Source organism: Spinacia oleracea, chromosome 5 (assembly GCF_020520425.1).
Source record: "Spinacia oleracea cultivar Varoflay chromosome 5, BTI_SOV_V1, whole genome shotgun sequence".
Taxonomy (NCBI): domain Eukaryota; kingdom Viridiplantae; phylum Streptophyta; class Magnoliopsida; order Caryophyllales; family Amaranthaceae; genus Spinacia; species Spinacia oleracea.
The window spans coordinates 82,554,260-82,570,645 of NC_079491.1; the positions used below are offsets into that span (position 1 = coordinate 82,554,260).

Consider the following 16,386-nt stretch of genomic DNA (forward strand, 5'->3'; position numbering starts at 1 on the left):
CTACTTTAGGGAAATGGTCCATTGGGGCTTTTCCAGACAACATGACCTGTCCCAACCGGCTTGCATAGTCTTTTTGTCCTCTCATTGTTGGTCCCCCAGCGGCTAAACCTCCTGAGATGACGGCTACAATCTCTGGATCAGTGTCATTGTCATCACGTCGGTATGACGGTGACTTTCTTTTCTTGTAGAACTTTTTACCACTTCCTCCTGCGCTCGAGCTGAGATACGACTTCAAGAATCCCTTGGCGGCTAACCCATCAAGGGCCCTACGCAAACTCTTGCAATCTTTAGTTTCATGTCCCACATCACAGTGGAATTTACAGTAGAGAGAGCTGTCCCGCGTTTCCACCGGAGACTTCATTGGGAACGGACGATCAATCTCATACCTGTCACTGACGTCCAGCAATATTGTGTATAAGTCAGTGTTATACTCAAACCTCTCTTTGTCGTAGGGGCGTCCCCTCTTCTGTCCTTGGGAGGCGTTTGCTTGATATCCTTTCTTTTCAATGGCCCACGTCCCAATCGGACGGTTGGACTTTTTCTCCGATTTGTCCTTCCGCTGGGAGTGGTCTGCAATCTCTGCTACCTTAGACTCCTTGGGGACCGAACAGATTTCAGTGGCATGAATAAAGGATATGATTCGGCGTCGTCCAAAGCATCAGCCATTGTTCTCACGCTCTTCTTTCCCAGATCGAACTTAAAGGACCCCTTCTTAAGTCGCCTAAAGAAATTATCAAACGCCACCCCGTCAGGCAGGTCTGGAATCAGTCCTGATTCCAAATTGAAACGTCGAACATAGCTTCGCAAAGATTCGTCTTTTCCTTGCTGTATTCGACCCAAATGCATGCTCGTCTTTTTCTCTTCTTTATAAGCCATAAATCTTGCTGAAAATAACATCTCCAATTCGGCATATGTGTTGATCGTTCCCGCAGGCAACTTCTCGAACCATTTGGAGGCAACTCCTTTCAGAGTGGACGGGAATTATTTGCACCATGTTGCATCAGTAGTCCCCTGGACATACATATGATGCCGATAGGCCAAGAGGTGTACATCAGGATCAGACGTGCCATAATAGGCGTCAATAGCAGGTGGTTTTACTTTAGGCTCCTTGGGAGCATTCATGATATCAGCACAGAATGGGGTAGTGTAATCAAGGATAATGTCGGCTACCCCTTATTGAATATGGCATATTGGATCCTGCCTTCTATTCTGGGATGTTCTACGCCGCTCGCTGTCCGCGCGGCTGACATGAGTCCTTGTGAGACGGCGCGAAGGGGAAGCGAGGGGTGAATCTTGCATGACAGGAGTGGAACCTGTACCGGCAAGTCTGGGTTCTCTTCCATAACTGTGTCGGCATCAGCTCTCAAGTGGCCGCCTGGAGGAAACAAAGGTTGACCCGTCTCATCTTCCACTTGAACCTGCTCAGGTTGCGACTCAGGAGGAGGTTCAGGACGACCGTCCTGCCCTACAGACTGGTGGCTTCTGTCGTCCCTCCCTCGAGGAGGACGATCACCATTGATTGCGGTTTCGTCATTTTTGTTTCGACTATTGGGCCCGTCTCCGAAGTGCTGGACGTCTACCATGTTACCTAACCTCCCCACAGACGGCGCCAAATGTTGTGGGAGTTTTTCCTTGGGATGATGACGAGGAGGTATCAGGTTCCACGTAGTGTCAAGTCCAGTCCACGTCGGCGGCGTACCTACAAAACAAGAATATTCCCTAAGGAATATTCCCTCCGATTCTTAAGAAAGACACGGGTTTTTAGGAAAGTGTAATTAATAAACAGAAAGCATTAAAGTAAGTAGTAGAATGTTTCTCTATCTAGAATTGTGTGTCCATTTCTTGGGAATTGGATGTATTTATAGTCTCCCCTTTTTAGGAGAAAACCCTAGAGTCATGTCACATGATTGGCTAGTTTACCAGATAAGGACATGTGTCACTATCACAACATTCCTTATGGGCCATGGGCCTTAAAAGGGACTAGCACATTTTAGTTTAATCCCTACATCAGCATAAGCTGATTCTTAGGTGGCAGCCCAAAGAGGCGGCTGACCAATGATTAGGAGCCACGTGTCTTGTGACATTGGTGCCACGTAGGTGGGGTATTTTTACCCACATCAGCTATAACAAAGGAGTTGCCCAAGGAAAGCTGAATGTAATCACTAGGCAGGAAGCTGAAACCTCGTGTGACGTCATAGCTGGTACTTTTTCTATTAACTCCATTTTAGTTAAAGTACTATTTGATTCTGGAGCGACTAATTCGTTTGTATCAAAGGGTATCTTAGAGAAGTTAAAGTTGAAAAGAACCCGAGGGAATTGAAGTACCCATAGAGATACTAACCGGTGAGATTGTGAAGTGTACTAAGATCCATAGAGATGTACCTTTGACCATAGCCAAGACCATATTCTTGTCTAGCCTAATCGAGTTTGAGTTAGGAGATTTAGACGTAATTTTGGGAATAGATTGGTTGGCAATGTTCAAAGCCAAGATTGATTGTGAGAAGCAGAAGATTCATTTGAAGTCTAGTTTAGGAAAGGTAGTATCCTATCGTCGTTTTGGGAAACCAAGAAGTGTAGGAATCATCACGGCAATGGAACTCGTGAAGCTAGTCAGTAAAGGGAACCCTGTTTTATTATGTAATGTGAGAGACTTAGAGCATGTGATGAAAGAGCAACCAGAGGATATTGCAGTGGTAAATGAGTTCTTGGACGTGTTTCCGGAAGAGATCCCGGGAATGCCGCCCAATCGACCTATTGACTTTACCGTAGACCGAATACCCAAAACTTCACCTATCTCGAAAGCCCCATATCGGATGGCTCCGGTAGAAATGAGTGAATTGAAAGGTCAACTGGAAGAATTACTAGAGAAAGGTTATATTAGACCAAGTGCATCGCCTTGGGGAGCGCCAGTCTTGTTTGTGAAGAAGAAGGACGGAAGCATGAGACTCCGTATAGACTACAGGGAGCTCACTAAAGTCACAATCAAGAATAAGTATCCTTTGCCTAGGATATATGATCTGTTTGACCAATTGAAAGGAGCAGGAATCTTTTCAAAGATCGATTTGAGGTCAGGTTATCATCAGTTGAGAATCGCAAAGCACTATATACCAAAGACTGCATTTAGGACTAGATACGGTCATTATGAGTTCACAGTTATGCCTTTTGGATTAACCAATGCGCCTGCAATTTTTATGGACTTAATGAACCGAGTATTCCATGCATTCTTGGACAAGTTTGTAGTGGTTTTCATAGATGAAATTCTGGTATACTCCAAAAGTGAGGAGGATCATGCTAAACACTTAAGGTCAGTGTTGAGTACCCTGAGAGACAACCAATTGTACACCGAATTCTCGAAGTGTGAATTCTGGTGGAGAAAAAGTTGCGTTTTTAGGACATTTTGTGTCTTAAGAAGGAGTTGCAGTGGATCCTGCAGAGATAAAAGATATTAGTGAATGGTCTACACCTAAGAGTGTCACCGACATTCAAAGTTTTCTTGGTTTAGCGGGTTATTATAGACGCTTTGTGCAAGATGTTTCTAGAATCGCCAAACCAATGACAACCTTGATGAAGAAGGAAGCGAAGTTTGAGTGGAATGACCAGTGTGAGGAGGCATTCCAAGCTTTGAAGACGCGATTGACAACCGCATCGGTGTTAACCTTACTAGATGAGAGTGGTACCTATGATGTGTACAGTGATGCCTCTAAGAATGGCTTAGGGTGTGTATTGATGCAGAACGGGAAGGTGATTGCGTATGCTTCAAGGCAGTTGAAACCGTATGAATCCAATCACCCTACCCATGACTTAGAACTAGCTGTCATAGTGTTTGCATTAAAGATATGGAGATACTATCTGGTGTGAAATGTAGGATATTCACGGATCATAAGAGTTTAAAATACATTTTCACACAGAAGGGTTTGAATATGCGCAAATGAAGGTGGTTGGAATTGATCAAGGATTATGATCTGGATATTCAATACCATGAGGAAAAAGCCAATGTAGTCGGAGATGCCTTGAGCAGGAAATGAAGTTATAGTGTGAATGCGTTAGTAGTTGCTAACGAGCTGTGCAAGGACATGCATCGATTGAATATAGAGATAGTAAATGGAGAATGTCTTGAAGGAATGATGAATGCCTTAACTATCCAACCGTCTGTATTTGATGAAATCAGGGAGAATTAGGCTGGAGATGTTAAGTTAGAGCGAATAAAGGAAAAGATTTCGCAAGGAAAAGAGATGGATTTTAAGATCCACGATGATGGAAGTTTCAGGTACAAAGGACGATGGTGCGTTCCTCAAAAGTGTAGTGAACTAAAGGAAAAGTTGATGAGAGAAGGTCACAATACACCATATTCTGTTCACCCAGGTGGTGATAAGCTGTAAAAGGATCTGAAGAAGGTCTATTGGTGGCTAAGAATGAAGAACGAAGTGGCTGAATTTGTGGCAAGATGCTTGACTTGTCAGAAGGTTAAGATTGAGCATAGGAGACCTCAGGGAAAGGTCCAACCCTTAGAAATTCCGAGTTGGAAATGGTATTGTATCTCAATGGACTTCGTCACTTGTTTACCCAAGTCGAAAAGTGGAAATGACGCCAGTTGGGTGGTAGTGGATAGGTTGACTAAGTCGGCAGTGTTCATACCAATGAAAGAAACCTGGAAAATGGAACAACTTGCCAAAGCTTACATCAAATATGTAGTGAAATTACATGGAGTTCCTAAGGATATCGTATCAAATAGGGATTTTAGGTTCCTTTCGAATTTCTGGAAAAGTGTACAGAAGAACTTTGGTACGACATTGAAAATGAGTACAACGTTCCATCCACCACAGATGGACAAACCGAAAGGACTATCCAAACCATAGAGGATATGCTAAGAGCTTGTGTGATATATTTTCAAGGTGGATGGGAAGATAGCCTAGATCTGACCGAGTTTTCATACAATAATAGCTATCATGCCAGTACTGGAATGACACCATTCGAAGCCTTGTATAGGCGAAAATGCAGAAGTCCCTTATGTTGTACGTACTAGGTCCCCAAATGATAGAGGACACAATGAATCAAGTTAGGACTATTCAATCCAAAATCCAAGCCGCGCAAGATCGTCAAAAGAGTAATGCGGACATGAAACATAGGGATGAAGAGTTCCAAATAGGTGACAAAGTGTTACTTAAGGTTTCACCAATGAAGGGTGTAATGAGATTTTGGAAAAAAGGAAAGCTAAGCCCAAAATATATAGGCCCTTATGAGATCCTAGAAAGGATAGGTAAGGTGGCATATAGATTAGCCTTACCCATGGACTTGTATAGAGTGCACAATGTGTTCCATGTATCTCAGTTGAGAAAGTATGTCCCGGACAAGTCGTATGTACAGCAACCGGAGACCATAGAGTTAGACCAAAGTCTGACATTTTAGGAAAGACCTGTCAAAATCCTCGATAGCAAAGTGCCTAGTACACGGACTAAGGATGTTAAGATTGTTAAAGTGTTATGGTGTAACCAAGAATCTGAGGAAGCTACCTGGGAAGCCAAGGAAGAAATGAGAAAGAAATATCCCGAGCTTTTTCCCGAGGTTAGTTGAGTTACGGGGCCGTAACTCGTTTTCTTTAAGGGGGGTAGAGTGCGGTAGAATTTCGCGCTTTTTACCTTATTTACCTTATTTTCCCCTTACGGTATGCCTAATTTAGTGCTTTTTAGTGAAGTTTCTTTCTATATTGTCATGTTGAATTACTTAAACAGTACAGCAACTAAAACTTTCTACAAAAAAACGCATTAAAGTCTCATAAAGTCTCAAGTCTAGGTTTTTGAATTGTGATTTCCGTGCCCAAGTTTCAGGACGAAACTTCTTTTAAGGAGGGTAGACTGTAATACCTCGTATTTTTCGTAATTTATAAATATATTTTTATTGTATTTACAAAGATTTTACGAATTTAATTGCATTTAATGAGAATTAAATGTATTTTATTTTAAATTATTTAATTATTAATTATTTACGAAAACCGGATTTTTATTAAATAAATTAAACGAATTTATTTAATCGGGAATCGTTGGGTCGTATGTTGAAAACGAATTTAATTCCAATCTAAGACCAGTCCAATTTCATTGTCAAACCCAACAAGGCTTGTAAGGAATTAATTTTAATTAAGCCCGTAAGCAAGCCCAACTCAAATCCCCAAAACCTAGCCCATGACGGAAGGAAAAGCTATAAATACAACCCTTCCCCTCATTAAATCCCCACATTCAATTTCAGATTTTCTCTCTCTCTCTTCTCCTCCTCGCGGCACTTTCTCTTTCCTCTCGTGGCCTTGTCTTTGGCCGCAAGCAACCGAGCAACGAGCCTTGCTCACTGGCCAGCGCACACAGCCCATGCCTCGCCTGCTTGCCTTGATGTGCCTCACGCACACAGCCCTCGCAGCCCTCGCGTCCCTCGTGCGTCCCTGGCTGCCCAGCAACGCACACGTGCTCTGTGTTGTTGCTGCGTCGCGCCAAGCAACGCCCCTCGCCCTCTCGCCCCTGTTCGTAGTGCACCCGCGCACGTTGCTGCGACGAGCCTCGCGCCCCTGCCGAGTGCCGTGCTGTTGCTGTTGCTCGTGCCGCTGCCCCACATGCAACACACCGTGTTGTGTGTATGTTGTTGTGTTGTTAATCAACCTCCGTATACTTTTTAACGTTTTCCAAATTTCGTTTTTAAATTATTTAATTATGATTATTTAATTGTTTTGGATTATTTAAATTGCTGGGAACGGTTATGAACACCGTGTTTTAATGTTTTCGTATTTGAATTGATTGGATTGATTTTTAATCATAAGAATTATAATTTTCAGATTTAAAGATTAAATAAAGTGTTAATTTTTAAGGTCAAAACGTGGTTATATTAATGACCTATTGATAGGATTTTAATTCCAATTGTTCAAGCTATTGATTCACATAATTTAATGACAGTTTGTTTTATGGGAATCAACTTAAATTTTCAGATTTATTATAAAGCTTAAAGTGTTGGTTTTTAATGGTTTTAAGGCTTAAAAGTCAATGTTTTTATGCTAGGACTTGAGTTGACTATTTGAGACTATTAAATTAACGAATAACGATTAATTTCTAAACAAATCAAGGGTTTTAGATTCTTAAATAGTTTCTAGAAATTTAGTAAACATGGATGATAATTAAGTTTCTCCTTTGTGTTGATTTCTAGCTTGAGTCGTGTGATAGAGGTATTTTCCGTCGTTGAATGAAGACACCTTTATCATACAAAAATTGTAAACACCTAACTAACCGGCTATATTGACTATAGAGGCAAGCATAGGGATCGTCCCAAGGAAACTGAGTGAAGTGAGAGAAATTGTTAAGCTAGTTTAGGACGGAGTTTTGAGATTGAATTATCGACTAAAATTCTAAGCTATCAAAAAGTTTTAAGCAAATAAAGGAAAGCGTTAGGGAATTAAGGATACCCTAGGGTAATCGGGGAAGGACACAGGCTAATCACACAATTACGATGCAATGACTTGACATATAGGGGAAAAGCTACTATTGACGAGCTCGCCACCTCTCGGATAGAGTACGCTAAATCATCTAATCTAAGAAAAGCTCTCGCATGATCCTAGGACTAGACAACTTGCAATTGAGACCTACTTTTTACATGCATCATAGAGACTCAGAATCTCTTGCCAAATCAAGATGACACACTCCAATCAATCCTAATTAACTAGCATTTGCAACTACTAATTCATTAGTCATGGAAATCCTATCATCAAATCAAATTTAATGACATCAATAATCAACAATCATCCTTCAATTTCCCCCAATTTAGCCCTAGGTTCACCCCTATCCCTAACTAGAAACTACTCACTACTCATGATTTTAACTAAGGAAATCAAGGATTCAAAGCAAGTAGACATTGAATTTGAAGGATTGAATGCAAGGAATCAAGAAACTAAGAATTCAATTGAGAATCAATGGAAAAATAGTGTCAACCAAAACTAACATCAAAGTAATTGAACAATCAAGAAAATCAAGAAGAATAACAAAGCATAAAAGATTGAATTGAAATTGCAACAAAAATCAAATAGTTGAAAGAGAATTACAAGTTGAAGCTTGCTCCAATGGTAGTTTCTCTCTCCTAATCAAAGCTTGAAAAACTAAGAATTCTCTCTCTAATATTCTGAAAACTAATTTAGAAACTCTAAAATGAATTGTTATTGAAAAATAATTTAAAAAGCTATTTATATGTTTCCCTAAATAGAAGCTAAACTTCAAATTAACAGAGCCCGCGTCGACGTTCGGTCGCACAGACCATCTGTGCGATCGAACGGTAAAAACTCATGCGAACACACATAATTTTTATGCGAGCAAAGGGAGCGAAGATTGATTTCCTTCGTCATGTTCGACCGCACAAAATTTCTGTGCGATCGAACAGACCTGACTTAGCCAATTCTTCCAAGATCTTCAATGTGGTCGCACAGCCAATCTGTGTGGGCACACAAATATTTTGTGCGGGCGAGTGAAATGTTGTGCGATCGAACATCAAAATTCGGGTCATTCTGCCTCAAAATTCCAATGTGTGCGATCGTGGTACAGAGCACGACCGCACAAGGGGTACTTGTGCGATCGAACACAAAGAGTCGTTCGGTCGCACAAATCTGCATCTTCCTTGAGTCCACCACTTCTTCACTGTTCGGGCGCACAAATCCTTGTTCGGTCGCACAACCCCTGTTTTTGCTCCAATCTACTTGGTTTTCCATCATATTCCACAAGATCACCTATAATGCACAAGATGGAAAGAAAACATAAAAATGCTATAAAAAACTATAAAAACTACAAAAAATCATAATAAATTAACATAAAATCCTAAGCTAGGAGCGACATAAATGTCGCTCATCAAACTCCCCCAAGCTAGGCGGTTTCTAGTCTCTAGCAAACTAAGCACGAAATAGGGAAGAATGAGCAATTATTCAGATTCTAAAAACTACAAGAATATACAACCTAACTCACTTTCGTAGGAATCATGGTTGCATTTAAGCATGCAACAAGCTCTTTAAACCCCACAATCGCTCATGAGGGCGAGTGGGATCTCGCAAGGGTTTCCAAAGAGAACCACCAATAACTCTTCCAAAAACACAATCAAGGCAAGACCTACAAGGAAAACAAACCAAGAAAAAGGAAAGAAAAGAAAAAGAAAAGAAAAGAAAAGAAAGGAAAAGAATAGAAAAGAAAGTAAAAATAAAACTACAAAATTTAAGAAATGGGCCTTTATTATAGAATGAGCACGAAAGAATGCTAATATTACTAACCAATAAAAGAATGTACGCTAACCAATGTCCTAAGTCGAGTGAAGGATTCAAGTGTGAAGAAAAGAGAACTAAGGGTTTGCACTTATGAATTCCCCTTCAACCGGTCTTACCGCGTCAAATCTCTAGATCCCATCCACCCTTAAGAATAGCTTCTCATGATGCCGCGAAGGCGCCGGAAGACAAGAATTGCAAGGGAGAAGAGAAGTTACTCGACATCTTAGCATGACAATCCCATTCCATAAATTTGACCAAATCCTCCCTTCACCGACAATGACTTAACTCAAAAGGGTCAAGAGGACTTTTTAGGGTGTATCGTATAGGCTAGGGGTAAGGGTGTGGAATAAATTTGGAAATTGGTGCCCAATCCTAAAGTGAAGCGCGAAATGAACTTTACTCAAGCAAATCGAACAAAAAAAACTCATACCACTTATTTAGGGCACCCCCAAGCTTATTCAACAACAAAACTAAACTAAAACTCTTTTTGAACTTTTCTTGATTTGATTTTCTCCTTTTTTTGTGTTTCAATTGAAACTTTTCACTTTGCCTTTTTTTTCTCTATTTTTGGCCTTTTCAAAACTTTCCTTTCTCTTTTTTTTTTCTTTTGCTTATTCATTCACTTTATACAACATATTTCCTAAACTTTTCCATTCAAACCAATATCAATCATTCCTCGTCATTGCATAATCATTCAAAACCATCAAGCACAATAACACCAAGCTTCACTATCACTTCTAAGGGTGAAAATAAAAGAAAGGCTAATAGGTTTGTAATGAGCTTATAAGAAATGAAGGGGCAAGGCTCAAATGGCTAGCAAGGGGGCAAGTGCAAACAAAAATATATGAGAAAAATAGAAAATAAAGTCCTAATCTAAAAAGAAAAATAGTCAAAGAAATGCCTCTATCGTCCCCTAAAGTAGTTCGGTCGCGGTCTCGGGAAGGAACAAGTCAAATTCGGGATATGAGAAAGTCAATGTCAAGGATCCATGCCACTCAATATATGTATACATGTGTTTGGGCTAAAATGAACATGATCCTCACAAATGGGAGCAAATATTACCCTCTCCGGTTTCAAGTCACTAGAGAGATCGACACCTGTGAGGGGGTCGATAAAGCACGAGGCTAATGCATGACCTCGTCCCTCGTGGACGTGACGTTGTCAGATCAGTGTAGTTAGATTTCCTGTGAGTTTACTGTAATACCTCGTATTTTTCTGTATTTTATAAATATATTTTATTATATTTATAAAGTATTTTTAAGATTTTTAGAATTTAAAACGCATTTAAATGTGATTTAAATGTATTTTATTTTATTAGAATATTAAACGAATTTATTATTTAATGTTGGGAATTTAATTGGGTTTCAAAAGTAAAACGATTTTAAATGAATCTAGCCCAATTCAATTCCAAGTTCAAGTCCAAACAAATTAAACAAGCACATCCTATGATTAATGAAGCCCGAAAGGGAATCCTAAAGCCTAGCCCATCTTTGAGTTTCCTAACTTTATAAATATAGGTGCTCACCCTCAAAATCGCTCACTATTATTCATTAAACATAAAAACAAAACCCTAACCCTAAATTCTTCTTTCTTTCGTCGAACTTATGTTTGGCCGTTTTTCTCCTACTTTCGTAGTTTTCAGAAAATGTTGTATTCTACAAAGTTGTAGATCTTGAATAGTTCTTGAACTTTGCCTCAAGAATTGATCAACTTTGAGTTGTAGATTAAAAGTTATGAGCATTCTAAATTCCTGCTGCCGTCCGTACACAGCCCAGCCCCGAGCCTTGCTCGTCACTGCTGCCTTCACCCTCACTCGTGCCCAGCCGAGCACTTCTTGCGTGTGCCTCGCCCCTCGTTGCACAACACTCGTGGCCCTCGCCCGTGTTGTTGTCTAGCTTCGTCGTTGCATCCCCGCACAACACTCGTGCCTTTGCCGAGTGTTGTTGTTGCTGCTGTTGTTTGTTGCCCTCGACACCATTCCACCTGGCACACTCGGTGCTCTCTCTTGCTCGACGCCCAGCCACGAGCCTTGCCCGTGCCTTCGTTGCTGTCCCGTCGCACCACATGCGCACACACAAGTCGTGTGTGTTGTCGTGTGTTATATCCCGTATTCCTTTGATCTTTTTGCGCCCAATCACATTTAATTCGTGGTTGTTCCGTGCTATAGGCTGGATTGGTATAATTCTCTTCTTCCTTGCCTATTTTACTTCAATTTCGTATTTAAATTATATTATTATTATTGGTTTTGATTAATTACAATGGGGAGAGTCTTGCCGGAAAGCTCGTACTCCTACTAATGATACAAGACGTTGTTTCATTTATATTATGCGCAGGAATTCCGTCGGTATGGCCCGACACTCGGTATGGCCCGATTTTATTATTTATTACTTGGTGTATGGTTGGCTCCCATCACCCTTTCCTTTATGGAACTTTCTTTTGGCCCGTTCGAAGCTTATTCTAATTGAATTATGAGTCAAGAGTCGAGTCAAGAGTCGAGTCTTGTATTCATGATTGGTTGTCATTTATTATATGGCTTTTGTATGATGGTTAGTACTTAGTGAGTGATGCATGTTTTAGTTCCATTAACTCTATTCTTGTAAGTACTCAGCTTTTGCTGACTACGTGCTTTGTGTGTTTTGGTCATGGCCTTTGCCTTAATGACCCTATGATGATCTATCATTTGCACTTGCATTGATGGGGAGTAGAATAATATAGCAGGTTGGTTGATCGGAATCATGTGGCTTAGGATGATCGAGAGAGTTGCATGTTTTCGTATATGAACTATTTTATTTTACTTCAATTATGTTGAAATGGTTGAACTATTTATACTTTGGTTTTTGGGCCATTATGGTTCCAAATTGTAGGAGGCCTCGATATTTCATTAATTATGTTTTTAAAAGTTAGTTGACATTAATTTCCGCTGGGTAATTCTGGTAATAGCCTTAACCGTTATCACGGTGGCGGTAATACTTTAGTAATTCCTTTATTTTAAGTTGAAAAATGGTTTTATAAAAGCAAGGAATTATTAGGGTGTTACATTTACACCTAATCGACTAGTAATATAGGAGTCGCCATTCAGTTTTTAACGACAATGAGAAAAAATGACAAAACCCGGTTATCGTGACATAAAGGGAGTGCAATTATGTTCGACCACGACGGCCATAGGTTCCCTTGTGATCCCTGGTGTGGGGATCGCTCAACGTACACCCGCAGGGTACAGATTGAGAGTTCGGGGGAATGTAACTACCGAGAGGAGTGCTCATCGATAACTCCAGAGGCAGGTTATCCTTACTAGCTCAGCATAAATAATTGAAGGGACATGCGTTTAAACTATTAAACTATTCTGAATTGATTTTAGCAATATGCAACACATAATACTAAATCGATCGTGATTATCTTATTTAGATTGATTTAAGGTACCTAGCATGATAGTTAGTTTGTCCAAGATATTATCTTTATTAGGCGTGATAGATCAATCAGTTTAATAGGTTAACAATTTTATAAAGGGTGATGAAAGCGATTAAATCATGCGAAGGGACACATTACGACGCACCCTTGAGAGGTGCGTCACGGTTCTCAGAAAACTAACCACTTGGTTTTGCTATTTCTCCTTTTATCTAACGAATCTCGGGTTTCTGAGCAGTGTTCGAGTATTTAGGCATAATTCATCAGCTACAAGGGACAGGATACGTTCTGTTCGACTTTTGGGTCGATTGCGACAGAACGCGGGATAAATTTCGCAGCGTGATGCTTAGGCTTATGGTTGGAGTCAATACTCAGCTTATGAATTGTGTCCCTTTTTCGTCGATTATGAGGCTGTATTTATAGGGAAAGAGTTGGTGGAAAGATGGATCATTAGAATCCGAACCCAAAGAGAATTCGGAGACAACACGTCCCAGGTTTTTTCAGCGCCCAGGGCTGGGCGCCGAAGATTTCGGCGCCAGACCCAGGCGTTGAAAATAGGGTCTGAGCCAAACCTTTTGTCAAATTTGGACTCTTAATCACGGAGCTTTTGAGACTTATCCGAGTTTCTTAGTGCGTATCAACTTATGACGGAATGCGTCTGGGCCCGTTACGAACTCTGGGTTCGTTAGGAATTTAATTAATACGTAACTCTTATTTTCGAATTATAAAAGGAATAGAATTCCTTTGCCAATTCTATCTCTTTTAAGACTTTATGTTGGAGTGCAACACCTAATTCTGACAGATTTCTATCTTTTATGTCTTGCCACTTTTAACAACTACTTCTTACGGCAGTTACCATTTTTAGCAGGTTTCTATAAATAGCAGGTTTGGCTAAAATGAAAAGGGTGATCGAGATTCGTTATTTTTATAGGAGATGCGTTGCCAAGCGGAGATTTACATTATCATCATCGAACCTTCCCTTTCGGGAATAGGGACAAAAGTAGGTGTCTACAACACCGTCTTACCACAAACCAAGGGTTCAAGACCCATGCTACCCAAAGTTCTAACCGACTTCCTTAACACCTAAATCCTAGACTCGAACCAAGACATTGAAAACCGTGCACCCATCTATTAATTAGGAATAAAAGCATTCTAACCTACAAGTTCCAATTGTATTATGCCCAAATCAAGAATAATGCCTAAAAAGCTAGAAAAACTTGCCTTGACAAAAGGAAAGGAAAAGGAAGTAAAAGGAAGAAAAGAAAAGAAATGAAAATAAGGAAAACAAAAGAAACAAAAAGAAAAAAAACAAAATAAAATCAAAGAAACTAAAGAAAGAAAGCATTAAAGGTATATACAAAGCGCACAAAATGCATGATTTCAATGGCATGAACAATCACAATGTAACCACACAAATCAAACTCCCCCCAAGCTTGAATTAGGCCGTGTCCTCAAAGGCCTAAAACAAAACATGGAGGGGCACAGCTACCCATCCAACCAAATACCCCACAAGAAATATGCCCGTCCCAAAGAATGCATGTGAGATAGAAGGATATTACCGGAAATGCCGCGGGAGCAAGTCCCGCAAAGAACCGGAAAATCAAACAAACTCACCAAAAGATCAACGAGCAAGGCAATGGTGGAAAATGTGAACCCACACCAATGAAACATACTAAGAAATACAACTCAAAAATAGTCAACAAAATGTTAGTACACAAGGGCCAAATGGCCAAAACAAACCAAAACCCATCATAAGCCACTAGTAGAAAAAACCCCTGTTGCAACCCCCTTGTTGCAGCGTACATGTAATAATACGATTCAACAACCAGTAGGTCAACGCGGGTCAAACTTTATAAAGGGTTGTTGCAGCGTACAAATTAATTGCCCGCAGCAAGAGAGTTTTTTGCAGCGTACAAAGTAAAAGCCCCCTGCAATAGCCCATTTATTTTGCAGCGTACAGATAAAAGCCCCCTGCAATAAAAAAATTTCGCTGCAAAGCTAATTAAGAAAAACATTTCATCTCAAACCTAAGGACCATTTCCACGCTCAGTACTCCCTCTTCTTCCCTCAGCTTTCCCTGCGTACTCTCTCACCTCCTCATTCTTCTTCTTCTTCATCTGCTCTCTTTCTCTCTCTAATTCGTGGTTTTTTTGGGTTTTTTGCAAGTAATTGTTGAAATTGGGTGACAATTCGTCTTGGTTTTTGTGAAAATTTGCTCGACTCCTTCTCTCCAAGCATCTGGCCTTCGACCTCAGCCTTCGAACTCAGCCGCCGTCGAACTCAGCCGTCGAACTCAGCAACTCAGGCGTTGCTCGGCCCTGCGTCGCTGTCTTCGCCGATGGGTCTGTGTTCTCGCCTCATCTCCCCCTAATTTCGTATTTTTAGGGTTTGCTTTCAGTCAATTCTTGATTTTTCCCCTAATTTCGTATTTTTAGGGTTTGATTATATAAATTATTCTTATTTTTTGTGTTAATTGATACATTTTTTCCGATTTTGATTGTTAGGGTTTTATTTTTTTCCGATTTTTTTCCGATTTTGAATGTCAACCCTAAAGTGGATAATATTTGGTACCCTATGAATTACTATATCACTTTGATGATTTTCTATTTAGTATATGCTTTTACTATGGTTCTGCTTTATTTGTGTTTTGTTTATGTATCTGTTTCTATTCTTACTGGCACGATATATAGCTGGTTAGTTTCCTGTTAGTGTGTAAGAATTAATTGAGTTATTAGACCGTCTTGAGTTCGAACTGTTTGGATAGGAACTGAGACACCGGCCAATAGTGTGCTCTAAGTAGTGAAATATCTGTTAGATGTTGGTGTGTATTTTTCTAGTGAATTTTGTTGACTTTGATTTTCTTGATTTGGTAAATACTATCAGTCAAGTGCTAGGACGGTGAGGAAAGATAAGCCACGTGGGCGTCATCATGGTCTCACTCAACAGAAGAGGCAAGAGATAAAGGAAGCTTTTGAACTGTTTGACACTGATGGCTCAGGTTTTGAATCTGTTTAGTGTTTCGAATTTTATATGTCAAACCATTTAGTTTGTTCTCGCAATCTCGCCTGTTTGATTCAAATTGTTATTTTCAGGAACTATTGATGCTAAGGAGTTGAATGTTGCTATGAGGTATTATTCTTTGTAAATCCTAAGGTTTTGATATACCACTACACACTTAACACAGTTACCTGACCTAAAACTGCATCGTTGCAGGGCTCTGGGTTTTGAGATGACCGAAGAGGTATAAAATCTGTCATTTTGTTGGTTTTTTGTTGATTACGATTGAAATATTTCTTCTCTGAATACTTGCAAAAAGATAACCTATGTTCCTTCCACTATTCTTTTTCTTCTCTGGGTTCTAAGACACTCAGACAAGGGTGTGGCCTCCTTAACTGACACTTCAATATTTACCCAGAGTCTCATAATACCTCAACGGCTCAACCATCTCGAACCACATATTCATAGAGAAAATTAGAAAAATAAAACAGATGCAGAATGCAGAGTCAATTAGATTTTAGTGGAATAGCCATTGTTGAACGTAGACTGGTGGCGATGTGGAATCACTAGTAGAATTTAGAAGTCAATTACTCAGTAGTTGTTTAGCCTTGAATCTAGTAACTTAGCCATAGTTGAATTTGGTCTAGGAATAACTTAAAGCACCTACTAGTGATTTAGCTATATATATATATATTGAATACATATGTTTGTTTAAC

At 40.0% G+C, this 16,386-nt stretch overlaps 1 long non-coding RNA gene across 1 annotated transcript; it reads left to right on the plus strand.

Moving 5' to 3' along the window:
* Positions 1-14,595: 14,595 nt before the first annotated feature.
* LOC110787103 (uncharacterized) lies at positions 14,596-16,122 on the plus strand. The gene is made up of 3 exons (XR_002533024.2): positions 14,596-15,671; positions 15,766-15,802; positions 15,887-16,122. It is a non-coding gene; the product is annotated as an uncharacterized lncRNA (long non-coding RNA).
* Positions 16,123-16,386: the final 264 nt, after the last annotated feature.